General features: G+C 52.9%; 1 protein-coding gene across 1 annotated transcript in view; it reads right to left on the bottom strand.

The window, feature by feature from the left end:
- Positions 1 to 427: 427 nt before the first annotated feature.
- The window catches only part of ZHX2 (zinc fingers and homeoboxes 2), a 133,677-nt gene continuing 128,104 nt past the window's right edge, over positions 428 to 6,000 (bottom strand). The window contains exon 4 of the mRNA XM_028533953.2: positions 428 to 1,707. The gene's annotated coding sequence lies outside the window, so the exon portion shown is untranslated. The remainder of the gene's footprint in view (positions 1,708 to 6,000) is intronic.

Below are 6,000 nucleotides of genomic sequence, written 5' to 3'. Positions count from 1 at the left end.
CGGAGACACAAGACACGGCCTTCTTGGAGGGATGGCAGTCACCGGCCACCGGCAGCCCAGGGAGGGAAGCGAGCTGCCTGAGGTCACCTACGGAGCTGCCTGCGGAGAGCGACGGGGGTGCTAGGCATGGCCCACAGGTCCCACCCCCGCCTGGACACTCCTCTCCGCAATACTTTATAAACCTTGTTGTAAAGACCCTGGAGAAGCCGGGGCCTATCGCTTACTTCTTCGTGTCCAAGATGTATGACAGTGATGCCCACGTGGACATTCACAGTGTTTTTAAAGTCCACACCTGCGATGTCCAGCCTCCCCAAGGTGGACGATGAGAAATGTGGTCGTGATGGATTTGGAACGGGAGGTGGCTGGGTTGGAACCCTCTTGCCGTGCCTCGGGAGCGGGACAGAAATGAAGGACCAAGAGCAGAGGAAAAGGTTATAAAAATGTTTAGTCTTTGCTTTATTGAGTTACAACAAATGATCAACAAGTTAGAAAAATTGCTTCTTTCCAAACTCCCTAGCCTTTTATTTGTGCAGTGTAGTCAAATTGGGGTGGTGGGGGGGGGGCGCTGCAAACCGAGTTCATCTTGCAACATTTACACCAGATACGTCTCCTGCTTTCTCCTCTTTAAAAGTTAGGACTAACGGGAGAAAAAAGTGCACTCAGGAATCTAAAATTGGCCCAAAACAAACACACCACCAACCAAAAAAAAAAAATCAGTTCATGGTGAGGCTTCAAGCTGAAATCTTGTCAAATACCACACTGAAAAACGGCAGTTAGGGACAGAAACAAAACCCAAAGCGGTCCGTCCTCGTACCATCTGGACAGGAAGGTCCCTTTCCGTAGTAATTTCATGAAAGTAAAGCTAATGCTCACAGACGGGACAGCCCTTTCTGTGGGAACCCAAAAGGGTGCTTGAAAAGGACAGCCGCCTGCCCCCCCACCCCCCACCGGTCTCCCAGCGCTGGCTGGGCCCAAGCTCTCACTGAGAGGCCGAGCCGTGCAGAAACCTGCAAGAGGCCGTGCAGAAAGCCTTGTGCCTGGCTGCACGGGAAGTCCAAAGGCGGCTGGGGGAAGAGGAGAAAATGGATTTGATTCGGAAGATCTGCCATCTGTAAACTCCCTCCAAGTGGAGGCTGCCAGCTTCTCCCCGAGAAATCTCCTGCATTTCAAACTGCCTTTAAAAATGAATTCTCCCTACCTAAAATCCAGTAGATACAATGGCACTAATGCTAACGTTACCCCCTCCCCCAAAATTATTAAAATAAAAAGGAAAAAGAAAAGGAAGAAAGAAAAAAAGCACGCGTGATCAGCCCTCCCTCCTGGAAAAAAAACAAAAAACAAACCTTCCGATGGTAGTGTTGGAGATGGAAATTGCGCTTGATTAAAAAGGTAGCAAAATCCCCCCATGGTACAAATTGGTTCCAGTAGCGCGAGAGGCGGGGGACAGGGCAGAGGAGCAAAGTATTTACAAGGAACCGTTGAAAACGCAGTAGTAGGACTTTGGCACAACCAACAATTCCCACCCATCCTCTGGGAGGCGCCTGTGAGAGTCGCTGGGTTCCCGCCCAGGCAGGGACGGGCCAGCGGAGTAGTTCTGCTTGGAGCCTCTGGCCAGGTGGCCCCCCGCAGGCCTGGGAGGGAAGTTCTCTTCTTGCTTCAAAGATGGAGCGTCCCCTTCGGTCATCAGAGCTGTCCTGACCGACCTCCCTAGAAGATGACACAAAACCAGAGAGACAAGGCATCAGGAGGATGGCGGAAGGTGGCGGGGATGGCCTGTTCCTGGCGCTGTGTTCCAGCCTTGAGGCTGTGCACACGTGGCTTACTCTGTCTAGGGCATTGTTTCGCTTCTGTAAATTGTGGAAGATAGCATGATAGCATCCATCTCATTGAGTTGTTTTGATTAAACAAGTTCATATAGGCACCAGCATTTGGAATAGTGCCTGGTACATGGTATGATATTGATGCTTTCATTGTTTTTGTTAGATGGAGCCTTTTCCAAATATGGTAGGACATGTAATGATAACCACAACAAGGTGGGACATTTTCAGTGTATTTTTAATTTAATGTTCATGTCCAGCCCTCAGTGGCGTTGGTATTACTAATATTCCCATTTTGTAAGTGAGGAAGTGAGCACAGAGAGGCTAAAGAACTGGTCCAAGGTCACACAGTCAGTGAGCGGGCGGAGCCAGGATCCAACCCCAGGCAATCTCCGGAGCCTGTGCTCTGAATAAATGAACAGGGTTTGCCAGGAGTCAGTAAGGAGAAATGTTTCCTTATTATCTACATTGAAGTGATGAAAATAGCCCCGGGACTTTGTTATGAGTTGAATTCTCTACCCCCTAAAATGCATGTTGAAGTCGTAACCCTCAGCACCCTAGAGCCTACCTTGGCCAGCCCCACACTCAACCCGAGTCCTACACACACAGCCTCTCCTTGCACAGCCTGCCCTTGTCTTCTCTGAAGGCAGGGCTGGCAGTCCTGTGCACAGGCACACGCCCGCCTGGGTGGGTCCACGGGACACCGCCAGCCCTCTCTTGTGTCCCCAAGCAAGAGGCCTTCCCTGGCTAACAGGGTCTTTCACCGCCTCTGGAAAGGAGGCTGCTTCTGTTAGATGACCGCCCAAACAGTTCTCAGGGCCCCCCAAAATAAGGCCCAGGGCAGACAGACAGCTACTGTTCTTCCTCCCCCGCGACCGGGAAGCCGGATCCAGGGCGAGCTGTGCCCCGAGGTCAGTTAAGCTCCCCGGGCGTCACTGCTGTGATTCACACCTGAGGGGCTGCTGGGAGGATTACAGACGAGTTGTGCAAAGCGGGCAGGTGCTCCGGAAATGTTGCTTCATTTTTCCTCCAGGAGGGCCAGGTGCAAAATGAGGGCCTGGGGTGTATAGGCAAACTCCCGTGCGTGCGTGCACGGGTGAGAGTAAACACATTTTCTCCCTCTCTCATAAATGAAACTGGATGCTTTCTCTCCAAGCCATTAGCAAAAACTCTCACTTTTTAAGGTAAACCTCAACATTAAGGTGGTTCTGTCTCTGGTAATGAATATTTCTGAGCCCCTGTGTAATTCCTTAAGGAGGCGAACATGCATCAGCCTCCAACCATAAGCATTAATAAAGAAAAAGTGCTAAGCCAAGCCTTCAAAAAAAATCACAAGACTAGAGAGGTGACTTGGAGAATGGGGGACAGAGCCCCTCTTTTTTTTTTTGCTTTGCAGAGACCCCTGGTGTCTGTGGAAGCAGGCTGGCACCGCAGGGTGTGGAGCCTCCTTGGGCCTTTCCCAGGTGCGCGACTGCCACAGGGCCCAGGCAGGGGGCCGGTGGCGGGCAGTGCTCTCATGGTGAGTCGGGGAGACCCCGCTCTGCCCGGAGCAGAGGGCGAGGAGAGGAGGAGGCAGGGCTGGTTTTCCATCTGGGCCCAGTCGGAGGGCAGCCCATCCCAGCTTGCAGGCCACTTCTCCCACAAAGGCCTTGCCCAGGCTCTGTCAGTTCTCTCTGTTGAGTGTCCCTGGGCTGGGCCTTCCCCAGCACAACTGTCCTCAAACTGCCTGCTGAACCGTACATTTCACGAGGTCTGTGAGGACTCAGACACGACTGCAGTGAACTCTGTGGACCCCAGCCACCCACTCCCCGCACTGTGTCCGGCCCACTCAGGACAAGTTCACATTTTAAGCTTTTTTTTTTTTTTTAGTATCACTGAAATTTTGACTATGTGGCCTCTTGCTAATCTCCTGGGAGCGGGCCTGGAATCCTACCCCTCGGGCACAGACATTGGCCACTGCAGACTCTAAGCACCGGGTCTGAGCTTCGGGAGGAAGCTGCAAGGTCCTTGGCCCCTGTCCCGACAGGCACTGCTCAGATGTCTCCGCCACACAGATACCTGCCTCTCCCCGAACACCCCCGGCGAAGCAAACACACTGCCTCCCATGCTGTCCCTGGCCATCTCAGGGACAGTGCGGAATGTTAAAAGCACCATCTAATTCTTTAGCAAAATCTGCTTCTCTCTCACTGTATCTGGGGGGAACACGAAACTGTTAGAATCCCTTCCCCTCGTGATGGCTTTGTTTCTCTTTCTCTTTCATTTCCCCTGCAGGGATCTCCAAAGCCCTCTGCACTCGGAGAGAATAACACTGTATTCCAAGAGAAAGGGAGACAAGCGCTGTGAGAGTGATTTATTATCTTATAAAAGTCAAGTCGCCTTTCATAAGAGGGGGCAGGGTCTGATTTTAATAAGAGTTGAGATAAGGGAAATGCGGCCGCCTGGGGAGGGATGAAGCAATCTCCCGGCGAACAGGGAGAAGCCGGCACCACCCAGAACCGACCCGCACCAGGCGCGGGCCGACTCCGGCCCATCTGGCAGGAGCGCTTTCCCTGCAGCGGCTGGGGAGCCTCAGGGTTGGGGAAATCGCTGAGCCTCATCAGCCAGGTAAGTCTCCCCCAGGCTGCTCTCGGGGAGTCTCAACATAGAAGGAACCAGAGGGGCTGCTGGCCCCTCCTGCCCCCTTTCCATCACAGAGTATGAGCCAGGGCCTTCAACAGAATTCGAGCAAGCGGGGTCACACCTGAAAGTCACTAGGCAGACTCCCGAGGGGGTGACACGTGCGAGCCCGAATCCCAGCTGCACCGACTCCCAGCTCCACGAGCTCAGACGCATCACCTCGCTGTGCCTCATTCTCATCACCTGTAAACCGAAGGGAATCGTGCTGGCTTCGGGGAAGTGTGAACACCTGTGAGGTGCCCGAGCGGTGCCTGGCACGTAAGTGCTCAGCAACGTTACCCCTCGTCGCTGCTCTAGGACCCCCACCCACCTGAGAGGCCATTCAGTCTGAGCTCATACAAGTGGGGCCCCAACCCCAAAAGTCAGCTTTGAAAGGCCGGAAGTGTTTGGCCAAATTCTCGTCCACACAGAGAAGAGTGTGCAGCTTCAGAGTCGGTGTCCACTGAGCAGGTGCCGGTGCTAATGCTGGTCCCTGTGCAGGGCTTCACTTACCTTATCTCACTTAATCCCGACAACGGCAGACAGCCGTGTTAGTAAGCGTTCTGGGCTGAATTACGGCTCTCACTCCCTTGCGAAGCCCTAATCCCCAAGGACTGCATTTGGAGATGGCGCCTTTAAGGGGGTAATTAAGGTTAAATGAGGTCATTGGGTGGGGCCCTGACACAGTAGGGCTGGCGTCCTTATAAGAGGTTGTGCATGCAGAGAAAAGCCCACGTGAGGACACAGAGGAAAGGGTGCTGTCTTCAAGCTAAGGAGAGAGGTCTCACCGGCAACCAACCGTGCTGGCACCTTGACCTTGAACTTTCAGCCCCCAGAACCCTGAGAAAATACATGTCTGTTGTTTACGCCACGCAGTCTGTGGTGTTCTGTTATGGCAGTCCCCGTTGACTAATACAGCAAGTATGAAGGTTGTAGGAACTTACACAAGTATAAAATAAAATGTCTAGGCAGGTGGTGGTCTAGAATTTTCCACCCTCCACCCTCCACTGACCACTGGAGCAGAAAGGTGTAAAAGCCCGGGCATCTGCAAGATGCCTTTCCTTCTGCTCCTTCCTAGACTGTCCCACGGGACCACCTGCACAGAATCACACACAGTCTTTCCTGGTGAGTCAGAGGAGTCCCCGGAGAAAATCCGATTACATGCGAGTCCACCTGACACTCTGGCTGTTGTCCCTGCACCTCTGTGACAGTGGGAACACAGGCGAGTCAAAGCCACAAAAGTCCCCCGATGTGTTCCATTCCCTCTGGCCTCAGGGCCTTCAGAGTATGTTATTCCTGCTGCCTGGAATGTTCTGGCCCCTTCTCGCCTTCCCCAACTTCTGTGTAACCCTTTATATTTCACGTCATCCAGAACCCACTCAGAGAGGCCTTCTCTGACCCCTTCTATCAGCTTAAATTTCTTTCTTCTATATTCTGCCAGCACCACGAACCCTTCCTCCAAAACACTGGACAGCGTGGCAACGTTTGCTTTTTGTTTGATGGAAGGTTGATTAAAGCCTTGTTCCCC

This window comes from Phyllostomus discolor, chromosome 7 (assembly GCF_004126475.2).
Source record: "Phyllostomus discolor isolate MPI-MPIP mPhyDis1 chromosome 7, mPhyDis1.pri.v3, whole genome shotgun sequence".
Classification (NCBI taxonomy): Eukaryota; Metazoa; Chordata; class Mammalia; order Chiroptera; family Phyllostomidae; genus Phyllostomus; species Phyllostomus discolor.
The sequence above is the reverse complement of the archived record's forward strand: the minus strand, read 5'-3'. Positions and strand labels throughout refer to the sequence as shown.